The sequence below is a fragment of the Stegodyphus dumicola genome, chromosome X2 (genome assembly GCF_044657685.1).
Source record: "Stegodyphus dumicola isolate Sdum_Otavi_A_Nest chromosome X2, ASM4465768v1".
In the NCBI taxonomy this organism is placed as follows: domain Eukaryota; kingdom Metazoa; phylum Arthropoda; class Arachnida; order Araneae; family Eresidae; genus Stegodyphus; species Stegodyphus dumicola.
The window spans coordinates 11,806,623-11,821,629 of NC_140781.1; the positions used below are offsets into that span (position 1 = coordinate 11,806,623).

General features: G+C 33.3%; 1 protein-coding gene across 1 annotated transcript in view; it reads right to left on the reverse strand.

Moving 5' to 3' along the window:
- LOC118181985 (cyclic nucleotide-gated channel alpha-3-like) overlaps nucleotides 1–15,007 on the reverse strand; it is a 554,742-nt gene that overhangs the window by 397,631 nt on the left and 142,104 nt on the right. The window contains exon 2 of the mRNA XM_035351236.2: nucleotides 751–848. The gene's annotated coding sequence lies outside the window, so the exon portion shown is untranslated. The remainder of the gene's footprint in view (nucleotides 1–750; nucleotides 849–15,007) is intronic.

The following is a 15,007-nucleotide window of genomic DNA, read 5'->3' on the forward strand; positions in this document are numbered from 1 at the left end:
ATTCATTTTCCAAGCAAATTGAAAGTAATCTTCATGAACATACTGAACGAAATGTAGAAAATATATATTAAGCGATAGTAGTAGCTGATGTACATTGAAAACAAAATAACAAAAATAATATTATACGAAACGAGAAACAGAGTCAGATATTTTACATAAGATTTTTGTCAATCCAATGTTAACTGATTTCAGAATTTTGCTCTATCTTATTTTATATGTTTGAATATTTTATGGAAAGCGTACGATTTATTTATCCGATATTCTCTCACATTATTTTTTATTATTATAAACATTCATAAATCTGAAATTTCATCCTAAAACATAAACTCTTTTAACGAATTTAGCTTGCTATAAAATTGAGTATTTTCAAGAAATTTGGAACTCCAGTTATTGATTTTAAAGAAACCCAGTACAAAATAATATATTCTAAAATGAATTGGGAAATTTCAGCTTTTTATCCTCCAAATGTTTTCGCGAATACTTTATGGAATAAGGATTTAAACTTGTAAGCATTTACCTTTCTTATGATGGATATACGTTTCTTTTGTTTGTATTTATCTTACCGTAAGCACTTTTTATCGAATAGTAATAACACATTTTTGCATTTGCACTGGATTTTCAAATGCAATTATCATGAATATCTATCACGTTTTTAAATTTTAAAAAGAATTGGCAGGCTTATATATGAGTTAGAATTTTCAAGTGTTAACGATAATATATATGGCTTAAAAATATAGGAAAACAACATACCTTTATAGGACAAAGTGAAGTTTCGAAAGCTTTATCGATTATTCTCGATTCGATATTCGATTTGACACGATTAGTTTGGTCTTTCTCCGGAAACAGTCCTGAAATTAATACATTGTAAAAATCATCAGTAAACAAATAAGGTTATAATAAAACACATCATAGAAATATTTCAACAAGCAACATATTCCTTATCCTTCAAGGTTTCTCTCCGTTATAGCTACAGAAAGAAACAAAAGGCACAAGGACAGGAAACTGAACGTTTATTATAAAGTTTACAGAAATACATTTTAAGGAAGACTATTTTTTCCAAACCTATAATCAGCACCCAAACTTTAAGTCAAAAATGTATGTACGTTTGAACATAAAGTCCGTACAAATTCTTATTCAAATCTTGAATAATATGTTTTCTGATTTCTAAATCTAGACTAAAAACTCTTATCAATAAAAGTAACTCGCATGTTATTTTCGGCGTATTTCAAAGTATTAATGGCATTATCTCGTGTATTCACTTATGGTGAAACCGGTGCATAATGGTTCAGATAATGAGGATCCTGCGTTCGATTCCAGCTAAGAAAATAGTTTGCTTTTATGTATTTCTTACTATTAATCTCTTCCTGCTTTCCATACTGAAACGCTGGATGACTGTTTAGCCCTAACATAAGATTGGTCGTTTAGGGATCCTCTGGCCATTCCCCAATCGTCTTTATGTCGGAAAGAATATAAGTCGTTAAACGTATTCTCATATGTGTTCATTTGCTGCAATGATTCGAATATATCTGTTGCGCATATATATATATATATATGAATACTTCAATTCCGGCCCCGGGTGACGGTGAGGTTTCTTTTCAAATAGTTCTCGCTCTTTAATGCCTCCTCATGTCTAAAATATTCGTTTGAAAAATATATTTGTTGTCATTACGAACTCATTAATTTTTGCTTTGCGCTCGTACTTAATCGAGCGTCACAAAACATTGCTCAGACAGTATATAAATGAAAATCGCATTTATTTTGTGCATATTTTTGTAGAGTAAGCACTTAGCACATCCAGCTGACAAGTGAAGTCTCATCAATTTGAATCTCAGCGATGACATAATTCATTTTTCTCATTTTCTAAAAATGACTAGTATCATCGATACTGAATCTCAAGCTAAAACGTGGTGGATAATAGCTCATTAACATCTGAATTTGATAACGATCTGGGTTTAGTTTTCTTTTATTTATTTATTTTTTTTAGTTTTTTTGATTTTTGTACCAGCACCAGTCGTCTTAAACGGGGAAGAATAATTGTGAAATTGTGAAATGTAATCTTTTCTTCGTATCGCTCTTTTGATGTAAATGCAGAAATGACAGAATTTTTAGATAAAGTCTACTTTTAGGAAACGTATTTGAATCAAAGGTTACAATTATGCTACGGAAGATATTCAAATAATCAGAGTCGAATATGTAAGCGTACGCGTGTGTGTTATCAGAGCTATGACTGTGTAGAGGATATAAGCGCTAGAGGGTTTTCCTAGTACTTATGCGCTCGTATTCTTTTACGAGGTTCGCCGTGTTTCTCGCAGGACTTGGATAAATTTCATGAACTATCAGGTAAAATGAGTAGCCACGAACTTATAGATGATGGAAAGAGATGGAGAGTGGTCGGCAAATTGGATACAGACCAGACACCAGCGCAGGTGGCTACAGAGCTCAATATAACGCCCAGTTTTGTCTATAATTTGCAGAAACAGCTTCAGGACACTAGATCCATACCAAAAACACCTGGACAAAGTATACTGCCATTGGAAAGTATATTGCCAAGTTCCACGGTTTACAGTTGCTCGAAGTCTTCTTGAACTACAGCTGTATGCCAGAAGACTCGCTGTTTGCGTCCCGCTCACTGCAGCTCACATGAGAGCACGTTTAGCATGATGTAGACAACATGCGCCTTAGATCAGGCTTCAATATAGCACCGTGCGTTTTAGCGAATTATTATTCAGCCTTGGACACTCATTCTCGGTGTACCTGTATCTGGAAAGAGACTGGAACACGACACCATCCCTAGCTCATCAGGTAAATAATCATTACTGTGGTGGAGATGTAAGGGTTTGTGTAGGCATTATGTTGGACGGCCGCACATCGCTACATATGTTTGACAAAGGTTCCATGACTGCCATGAGGTACAGAGAGAAGATTTTAGAGCCTTATGTTCGACTTCACAAGGCGCAGTTGGTCCGGGTTTCCTATTAATGGACAGCAACGCTCGACCTAAGGCTCGGCTGGTCGACGATTAGTTAGAAAGTGAGAATATTCGCCACATGGATTGGCCAGCCAGATCTTTTCACCCTAACATTATAGAACCTGTCTGGAACTTTCTTTGCAGGGCAATGTTATCTTGCTGTTTCTCTCCGAGAACCATCCTGGAGTTGAAAATTGCCTTGCTGCAGGAGCGAGATCGACTGCCTCAGGTACTCTTAAACTGGCTTCCATCTAGTGCGTTATTTAAAGGAATTTATATTGTTATATAATATAATTTTTTGTGTAATAATATCGTGTGAATAGTGTTAACCCAAATGCGTGTGAAAGCAGTTCTACCTCTTCTAACTTTGGAGAACAGCACAGAGATAAGGTCACTACTACCCTTATAAATTGCCGGCTGAAAGAATTTCACTCGATGCTCCGTTCGAAAAATCTATTTATCCATGATTTGCAACCTTCCCAAAGCAAAGCTGAAGCTGTCAGTGAAACATGCTGTCACACTGGCGACTTGTATGGCTGTCAGAAAAAAGAGTACCATAATCCTATATTAGACTCATTTTCAGTTCGGTATCACAGCGTGGATTTTGGACATCACTGCATTACGAGCTTTACTGATAATCATGCGTACAAAAATGACTTTTGAGTGATACATATCTTTCTCTATTATGTATATTTTTACCAAATTTCATTAAAATCTATGCATTACATTTTCAGAAATTCTAAATAATATGCAAATTCTCTTAATTTTCCACACGAGTATAGTTAGAGAATCCAGCTTGCGTTGAATGATCCACGACTCCAATCCGGAGAGGAAAGAGTTAATATTCACGTTTCCTGGCTCCAAAATTATAACAGCCTCGAAAAGAAGACCTTGAGATTCTCGAGATACTTCTTATTTTCCATAACTCAAATAATTGTATGTCATTACGCTGGTAAATGTTAAACGGAAGCGAATTGATTTGGACTTAATATTCTTTAGTTACTTAATTATGAATCTACAGCTATACGATTAAAATTGAACTCCCATATTAGTATGTGGTTCCTAAATTAATTAATACTATTTCACTTGTTGGTAATTATGTCATAATTAATTAATTCATGATTAATTACCAATAAGTGATGAATTACAAATAATTAATTAATTTAACTCTAGTTAGTCTGTGAAGTTCCCCCGAATAATTCGAACGAGAAATGCTTTTCAGAATCTGGGCTCGTGATCTTTGAGACAGGACCAGAATGCCAGAGAGGACAAAGCATTAAAAATAATATAAAAAGACAGCTAAGAGAAATAGACTTGTTTACTGAGGCGAGCAAGAGATAGCTGGACTTGGGACTGAAGAGAGAGATGATTTTATGTGTGTGGCAAGAGATGAAAAGCCACATACAATACAATGCCTGACTGAATGTAAAATTCATAACTTACTGGAATATATTACTTAGATGGAAAATGATACCGTGAGTAATGTAAATGGAATTCCAACACGGGTAAAGTTATCACAAGGAATAATTAACACAGGTGAAGTTATTTAATCAAGCCGAACCAGTTAGGCGAGTTCAAGTTTTTTTTACTGATCTACTGTAATTTACTGAAAAGCAGCATTAGAAGCATTCATTTTTATTTATACTGCAATGTAACTAAAAAAATATTTTAACTATAATAAATAACTCCTTGTTATTTTTTCTGTGTTTTACTTATACATGAGAAGGAAACGCTGTTATCAAAAGATTTATTTCGAATATCACCTTATTCGATTAAATAACTTAACCGTAATTAACAGAACCTCAGTATTTATTACGATTACTTACAGTTTTATGTTAATACGTTCCCAAAAGCTGCTCTTTTAAAAGAGAAAAACTCTAATTACAAAAACTCTATGAGTAAGAGAAAAGCTCTTCCAATAATTTGAACTGAAATAATATCTCATTCAGAAAAAGAGTAAATATGAACGTAACTGACACACATTTTGCGCTAATTACGTCAAAATCTCACTCTATCCATAAATAAATTCTGACACCTTCTTTTAATTTCCTTTCACTTCTTTTCGTACTTTTTACTGATTTTTTTGAACTGATTTTCTCGAAATCTTAGCCAGTAATTCTAAAAATTCAGTCTTATGTTTGGATATTATTTACCTTTCCTAATTAAATATTTTACTTCTTCCTCATGAAGACCTTACTAATTTCTTCCGTCTGTTATGTAGGCTCGTCTAATTAAATGTTTCTTGAATGCTTCTTTAAGAATTATGAAGAAAAGTAAGATTAATTTCTCAAAAGTTGAGTGAATCAGCCTTTTAACACTTCTAGCTTAATTCGCTAATGAATGTATTTTAGGAACTATTCAAGTGAGAAAATATTGCTCTGAAGTTTAAGGTTAATTTATGGCAGCAAAACATATTTGTATGATATTAGTTCTTTCTTCTTTCTCAGTTTTACCCTTCTTCTTCACAAACTTCTGCGACAGAAAGTTATTATTCTATATGAAATAAAGTATTTCTTTCATCACATTTTCATACATCTTAGCATATAAATACAGGTACTGTGAATCCATATTTATTGAAATGATAAACATATCTACAAAAGAAATAATAGTGAATTTTAAATGGATCAGGAGACCATTTTGATGTTTCACAAAAAGGTTTTAATGTAATCGTTTAGTTCTTGTTCAGTTTTTATGAACTGTTGATAAAAATATAGCTTTATTTATCATTACTTCTCAATAGAAATAATTTCATCTGAATCCTCTTCATCCTTTCATCTGAATAAATCCTCTTATATTTATATCTCCGCCAACCAAAAAAAAAAACTACACGCATGAATGCATGTGTGTCGTAAGAAATCGAAATTATCTGCCGGTGAATCGCAATAAGTTAAAACTAAAACGTTTGAAAAACACTAGACTATAATATTAAAGTTGAATTTCCCTACTTATTTTTAAATGATGTTAATACATTTTATCTGATAAAAACTAAAATCAATTTAATGTAGCCTTCTCAACTTTCAAATCCATCGTTTTCTAAAACATGAAAAGCCTTTTCTTTCTTATTTGCAGTCTCGTCATTAAAGCTCTTTATTTGCTTTCTGATGCATTCGTATCACAAATTCCTTAATTTACTTCCATAAATTACTTGCCGGTACAAATAGATCGCTAAGATTGCTGCATTCTTTGAAGCATAAATTGTCATTTTCTCATAAGAAATGGTTTTAAAATTTCCTGAAGCTTACTGCGGACATTTCGCGGAGAACTGACGAGGATTAAGTACACTTGAAATTTTATATTAACTTTTCTGGCATGAGTAAAAATTGGTTTCTAAATGAATTTCCGTTGCAGTTTCATTTATTGATACATTTTTAAACTTTGAAGTAGATTTGACTTAAACATTAATCATCAAGAAGCATCAACTTTTGTCTTCTTTAAAAAAAATGTATTTAATAGTTTTCCCTGCATACCTAAATGTTTAGAGACCTGAATAACTACATTAGTATCGTATTCATTTAGGTCAGACCATCTGTAATGCTCAATCGCTTTGGTAAAACCATTTGTGATACTTCAAATGGCCTCAACAAAGCAGAAAATAAAATACAATTTATAAAAATAAAACACATTAAAATGAAATGGTTCCGCATTTAAACAAATGCACCAAAAATTGCAGAGTGGCAAGAAAGCATAAAAGTAATAAAAGCAAATGAAAATAACACGAGAAAATACCATTGATTATATAACAACAGTGGTAAATACCTTGCATGTTAATTAAATTATCTGAGAAAATGGAATTGTAGAACTATAAAAAAAGAATTTTTAAGTTATCCAATTTCTCATCGGAATAGTAGAAGTATAACACAACCAACTCGTTTTATCCAATTTCTTTTGTTTAATTTCTTAAATTTTTATCCTTTATAAGAACTTATGCATCCTTCATGTTACTAGCCTTTAATTTCATTAACATGAGCATATTTTATTCACTTTTACGCGTTTTCGGGATCATTCCATTTTTGCTTACTTTGCGCTAAAGCGTTTTAGCTCTGGATTAGATATTTCTCTTTTATTACGCGTTTATATCTTTTAGCTTCTATAATTACTTATTTCCAACTAACTTTACGATATATTCAACTAAACGTACAGCATTGTATTTTCAATTTTAAAGATGGCCGTTTCACTATTATTATGCAAACATATATATTCAGTAAAGCTATGGCATTTTAGTTCAGTTTTTACTAAGAAGTTAAGTTTAATTAGTATATTTATTAAATGCTTCATTTTCGTCACTGACTTGCACATTCCAGAAACATTATGCAGATTTGAGTAAAAGATAGTTTAGGATAAAGTTACGAAAAGACTTCTTAACCGTAGTTGAGTGTTTAAATAAACTTTCAGCTAACGGCCGTTACGCAACCTCTTAGCGAAAAGTCGCTACTCGAGAAGGTGAGAAGGTTTAGAATCTCACGACCTAGCTTAGTTCGTAAGTTAAGATATAAGCTTGACATTTAATTGCTGATCTTTTAGTTGAACTTCGCTTTTAATTTATATAGCGCCTAGCTTCGCTTAGAAAGTATTCAGTTTAGTAAATAAATTAACAGACTGGTTAAAGGACTATTTGTTTCACTCCCAATTTAAGGCGACTGGTAGTTTTGTTCTGTAATATATTAATTACCATGTCGCTCATGGGGAGGTAGAATAAAATTAAATAGGTATTTGTGGTTTTTGTGATGCTACAGTTAGTTACACTAATAGAAATAACTCTCCAATTAGCTTTTACATAACATCTGAGGGGGAGGAATTGGACCCGAGATAGGTACGAAGTAGAGTTTAGCCCTTTGTATGTGGTACAGTGGCCATAAATTTAAGCTGATGAATATTCTTTTAATTCTATCCATTTGCTATGAGTATCACCTTTATATTTAATCCATACTTTTATGCATTCTTCTGCTTGATATTCTTAATCTCGAAATCTCTATTGCCAAATGTAAAAAACCACAGACGTCAAGAGCTTGTTTCTTCCAGGCCCACCAGTGGCAGAGCGGTAAAATCGCTGAATATTGGTAGTTTCGACCTGGCTTCGAATAAATGCGAACGGGTTGGCTACACTGCCGTTTTTGTAGTTTTCTTCGGATGTAACATGTATACGAGCCAGTTTTATTAGAGAGTCCTCCACGAAGGCATCCCTTCCTTTAGGCAGATAGCCCTAGTGTGATTTGCCATAATAAACTAAACCAAACAAAAACGTGTTTCTTTTGCTGTCCCGTGAATAGTGAAAATTAGTTAAATGCGATCCATCTAGAAAGTATCTTGTATACATTATTTCACCAGTTTGGAAAAGAAACTTTTAAATCAGTGCATAATGTGCCTTTGATTTCATTAAATTTATTTATACAGAACAACAGCATTTGTTAAAATTTTGGAATAAGCATCCAAGCGAATAGGAGCAAATCATAATGTTTTGGCAATAAAAATAAAGTGTTTGCTGAAATAGCAAAAAAAATGTCTATGGCTCAGAAACTCCTTGCAAGCAAATAGGATACATGTTTTTAAGGACTTTTCAAAGGTATTTCAAAGGTCAAAAACGGTAAGTTGAAATAATTAACTCAAATCACGGATCCTAATCCTCAAATCAAAGCAGAATCGTTTAAAATATGATTAAAAGATTTTTTTTTAATTATGTGGGCAAAGACCAGGTTAGATGGCGATATGAACTCTCTGTTCCAAACCTTACACAACTAGAACCTGTATTTTCCCATACAGATTTTAAAAATCAGTATTTGCAAAATGCGGTAGTTTCAGACAAGACGAAGCTCTGTCGGATCTAAAGGGAAAAGGGAGATATAAAACTACAATGCATTTTATCAACAATAAACATACAGTCGAGCGTATTTCAGTCGAGAATGTTTTCAGTTATCTTATTTACATGTCAGAATGACGGAATATCACCGGGCGCATTTCAGTACACAGAAATTCTAAAGCGTACGATGCTGCCATACTCCCATGTATGCAATGCCTATAAGATATCCCAAAGTTAACAGAAATAATAGACTCTGGACAGAATATTTTTGTCCCATTATAGACTTTCATTTTAGACTTCATTCAAACTTAAGCATCTGTCAACAAAAATGCAATACAGATTTATTTTTATTCCATATATTTTACTGCTTCCGTATTCAGAATAAATATAATCTTAATGCATAAATAAATGATAAATGCTTTACTACCGAAACCCAGAATATAATACATACGTTTTTCATATAAAGTAAATAATTTTATTCTTTATTTCGTTCGGTCTTAGCTTTTGGCAAGGAATTCGTGTATTTTCTTATATATTTGTGTATAGATATGTTGGGAGATAAATCGATAGACAAGCAGGTAAATGTATGCAGATATATATGTTTGTCAAGACCACATGGAGCCATTCTTGTGCTATCCCTGCGTAATGATCAGCATATCTATTCAGTTTGAAGAGACCATTCGATATTTTGACTAGAAAAGGTAAAAACCAAATGCGCGCTCGCAGGATGCGAAACGTTGATCTGCCGCTTGCCAGCTGGGAGTGCTGACCACTTATAGCACGAACGCACTCTCGGATGAATGCTATAGTGCCTTATATGTTCGCCTAACTTAAAAAGCGACTGGAGAAAGACAAGGGGCTCAGTCGACTGAATCCAGGTGCTGATGAATTATCAGCCGCCACAGTTTAGTTTTGGTTTCGCTATAGAGACCATTCGATATTTCGGACTAAGAAACTCAAAAAATCAGTTTTGTCAAAGCTGAAATTCTAAACACTGATCAATTTACCTGATGTATGAGCTAACCACTTACATCACTAGAGCATGCTGTGGAAAATGCAATGGTCCCTTATACGGCGATCTGAAAAACTGTATTCTATCCTCAATGGAGGTACAGTGAATTCTTTTAAAACATTCGTCTCCCCAAAAACATAATATCTGTACCGATGAGCAATATAATATGACACAGCCGTTATGTCAATAAATAAACATGGCGATATGAAGCTTGATTCATTAATTTAAAAACTAGAGAACAGTTTTGAGTAGGATGATGTATTTTGAAATGTTTTACTCATATTTAACTCACACACTAAAGAAAATGTAACTAGTCGTTTGGAAGGGCAAGAGATTTTATCCACAATAATCTTAAAATGACATATGACATATAATTTTTATTTTTACATCTTTCTACATTAACCAACTGACTGAAGCAAAATGAGTGTCAAATTGCTTTCCTAAAATACGAGTAAAACGAAGTTTAAATATATAGCAGCATGTATAAAAATATACAACTGCTTAAATATATAGCTCAGACGAATTATATTCTTTAAAAATATTATTAAAAACCAAAAATTTAAAAAATAAACGTAACGCTTTCGTGTTAAAAAATTCTGAAATCTTAGATTAACATCTTTTAAGCATAAAATAAGGCTTTAGAATTTATTTTCATAATTCCGTGTAACATTATTTTTCCACCAGATAAATTTTCAAATCATCAATGTTCTAAAGGTATATAGACCACTAAGAATGATTTAAAAAAGCAACTAGTGTTATCTGCCTAAGGAAATGGATTCAGTTTTGAAATACTTTTTAAGAAACCTTGCACGTAGAAAAAAGAGAAAATCACGAAAACACTAAACAGTGAGCGAACAGGCTGTAAGATCGTTAAGCACTGGTAGTCTGATCTAGGTTCAAACCTCGACGAACTGGCTGCATAGGAGTGTTTGTGGTTACCTTATGTTCAACGAGAATATAAACGGATTCTTCTAAGAACGTCCTCCCCGAAAGCATCCTTTCTTTCATGCAGATAATCATTGTGTACTTTACCGTGATCCAAATCCTCCAATCCATTTCCAAGCAGCCAGACGGGAACATATATTGGAAGAAGCTGGCAATGTTTTGAGGCTTTAGCCTCAAGAATTTTAATGTGCACTTAGCCACTAAGAAGGTGCGTGATACTGAAATTGCTGCGGTCATCAATCCTATTGTACTTGGTTCCCAATCATGACGAACAATTTGCTTATTCGCTCATGGCAACTCTCATGAGTTAGTGACTAACACACAAGACCTGGGCACGTGAGAAATTAAAGTATTCATGGCTACTTAATGAGATAAAAATAAAACTATTAACCAAAAATAATTTGATAGTTTGAGTGGCGAAATACTCGTCAACATGCCAAAAAATCGGTTTCATTTTTAGTTGGAATAAAATAGTTATAAGCTCCTCTCTGACGCAGTTAGTTTATAATTGAATTTGAATGTATTGGAAAGTCAACGTTTGGTTGTATAGTATATTTAAAAAAGCGTTTCGTATTTTGATCTCAACAGTGGCTGGATGGATATGACTGCTGACCATTGATAGGTCAAACACGTATTCCAAACTCACTGAATGGATTGGTTGCATACGCATTTTCGTGATTTTTCCTCATGTGGAACGTAAATACAAGACAGTTTCCTTTAGAAAGCTTTCCGTGAAGGACATCCCTTTCTCTACGTAACTGACCTCTGTATGTGTAGTTTAATTGCAGAACCAATCGTTTTAAATTACATACATAGCATGCAAAGAAGTATTGTATTTCCGCGTTCGTGTTCTTGTGTTGTATGCAACTTTGCATTCAAATAGCAGTTGGAGCATGCTTGATTCGAATTTCTTCCAAAGTGCAGTTGATTTTTCACGATTCTTTTTCCTGGAGGTCTTCTACTCTCTTCAAATATGGGTTTCAAAGATTAAGTGAAAATATTTTCTTCTTTTATAAGTATTCACTAGTGGACTTGTAAAAATAGTAAATAGCTTATCTGAAAAAATATAGTACTCAACAACTTTTAAAATTTAAGAAATTGTGTTGCTTAAAATACTGATTTGATTAAAGTAATGATATGTTTCTCTATTTTATTCCTCGATAAACGAAGGGGGTTTATGAAGTACTTTACCAAATTCGAACAACAAAAGGCGATAAAAGAACTTCTACAAGATAAACAAGGTTTATATACTGCCTGTTAAATTAAAAATAAGAATTAAAATGGCCTTTTGAGTCTTCATGATCAATTTATTCATGGAAAAAATAAGTGAAACTTATATTAGTGTGCTAAATCTACTGCTGTTTACGATGTGTATATTGTTTTCGTAAGTTGTTTTTCTAGGGTATTCTTCTTAATTTAGTTTTTACTTTACTCACAATGCGAAATTGAAACAAAAATTTAGTTGTGCAGAATTTATCAGCAGACTCACTTAAACCATTTCTTTAGCAGAAATCAGTATATGCGGTTATTCTGATAATGAAAAGATTTGGAAGGAATCTTCTAACTGGGAATTAATCCTAAAATAAGTTTTCTGTTTAGATTTCACTATAGGAGGCTTAATCATAATATGTATGTATAGGGTGCGGCAGAGTTCATAGCGTAATTTGAGTTGCGTAGCACAATGACGTACTGCATGAATGCGAGCCAGCTCGTGCCGCATTCGTGTACTAATGAGCTGCCATTTCGAGTGTGACAGTGATATGGATCGTTGGAGTGCACAGCATCGTGCTTGTGCTGTAGAAAGTTATTTCAAGAATAACTACTCTTTTATTGCTACCCAGCGTCTATTTCGGCAACATTTCAACTTGGGACTTTATGGGAAAGTTCCAGATGAACGGACCATTCCGACAGACATTTCCAGGTAGAGTAATTTCCCGTTTTGGTGACATTTCCTAGCCGCCTCGCTCACCTGATCTTTCACGGGCCGACTTTGGAGGCACCTGAAGCAAGAAGATTTTCGAACACGTTGTGCCACCATTCCTCAGTTGAAGGATCGCATCCGAACTGCCGTCGGCAGTGTCCCAGGCAATACGTTACGCCGAGTTATGGCAAGCTTCCAACGCCGTCTAGATGAATGTGTTGTGCAGAGGGGGCATCATATTCAAAAAGTATTCACGCAATGGACAATGATTTACACATTAGTAAATTGCATACCTTTAACTATTAATTGACATAAAAGGTAATAAATAAATTACATTTACTGCCTTATGTTGTGCTTTTAATATCCTATATAAGTAAAACTAATTATGAGTAATTTTAAAATGTCTAAAACTTGCGCTAAAACTGCTAAGTAATAAAACAAGAATTTATTATTAGAAAATGTATTTATATATCATCTCCAAGGAAAGTAAATTTAAAGCTATGAATTATTAGAAAAAACTTTATTAAATATTTTTAAGTAACTCTCCAAGTCAGTATCCAAAGTCATCTAGATCTATTATAGTAAACATTATTTAAAAATCTGTATAGAAAAATCCTTTGACCGTAAAAATTCCAAATATTAAATTAAAATTCAAAAGTACTGCAAAAGTAGCTATTGTTAGTGATCGAATATTAATTGACTTGTCAAGGGGAACAAACTAATATACTATCAACTAAATATATATATAAATATAGATACACAGGGTGTTCGGGATAAATTTGACATATTTATAATTGATTATATTTTCCCTTAGGTTGGAGGTATTGACACACACTACTCCTCATTTAAAAGTTTGGACCCTTCTTCATTCATATACAAGATGTCAGAAAGGAAGAATGAATGGAACCCACCTGAATTATGGAAGAGAATAACTTGCATCATGATGATTCGTGCCGGCCATTAAAATAAGGATATTATGACTGCTGCTCAATGCTTCCTGAACACAGTAAAAACAATCAGGCATGAACTAGAGACTTGCAGTGGTGACTACGAGGATGTAGCAAGAAGAAAGATCCCTAGCAGACGATCTGATTGCGTTCGTACAGCAGAATTCCTCGCAAATCTGCAGGAACAGGTGTTGAAGAACCCTGGCATTGGAATTCGGGCTTTGTCACGTGAAATGAATGTTGCAGTCTCTACTATGAAGCTTTTTTTTTTTTTTTGTCAATTCATTAAATTTAATAAATACAAAGCGAATTTTCTTTTTCCTTACGAAAATGTCAAATTTATCCCGAACACCCTGCAGATATAAATATATATGTATAATGGAATTCAGTATGAAAGGTAATTGCGTCGCAATTCCCCTCTCTTGTTCTTCTCTTTTGCTTCTTTTCGCTGTGTCGCCTTGCCGCTAGCCACTAGTACGTTTTCTTCCAACCTCAATTACGCAGATTACAATAAACAGCTAAGTCGAGAAGCGAAAGCGTCTTTCTTCATCAAGCCGCTTATCATGCTACCATGCATGAGATGAAAATTGTTCCATACTGGTGTTTGTATCTTTCGTTTTGAAAAGCCTCATTTATAAGATGTCTCAAGATGGCGTTATACCGTAAAATGTATGACGTTTCTCAGCTCGTGCTGATTCTAGATAGACCGACTAATATATTTTTTGTATATATTTAATTAAGCTTATTTCACCGCATTAATGTTTCGTTGGATGCAGTCATTAGCTTTAAACTTGATCTTTATTTATCAAACTGATCAAGTTATATTTTTAACAATTGATCAAATCAATGTTTTATTTTAGTACGAGCAATTTTGAAACAAATTTAGCCAACATTCTTCATACGTATGCCTTAACTTTTGACTAAACTGCTTTGTTCCTCTACATTACTGCTTTCATTTTCTAATTATTTATGTCTCTTTCAGATGTGCATATATTTAACGAGTATGACATGCTGTAGGCATGCGATTGTTTTGTAACTTGAAGATTTTATTTTAGCAGATTCGTTTTATCAGTAATCCTCAAAGGATTCTTAGACTTATTTTAATAGAAATAAACTTTGCATTCAGATGAAATTAGATAGGTATACTTAAAGGAAACAGCTTGAAAATTTATTTCGTTACAATAATGAAAGGACTCGAATGGAGAACCGAAATTTCTTCAAATGCGAAAATCTTTGTATATTCTTTCAGCTGTGAAAAGAAACTTTAGTGCATCATTAAGGCTTTCTTTTATTTAAAATGTGGTTACTAAAGAATTTAAATGTTATTTAGTTTTTCACTAATATTTTTCCCTCTGATGTTCGGTCTTTATGCTCTGAACGGGGAAAAATTGAAAGAAAAGTCGGAGATAATGGACTGTAC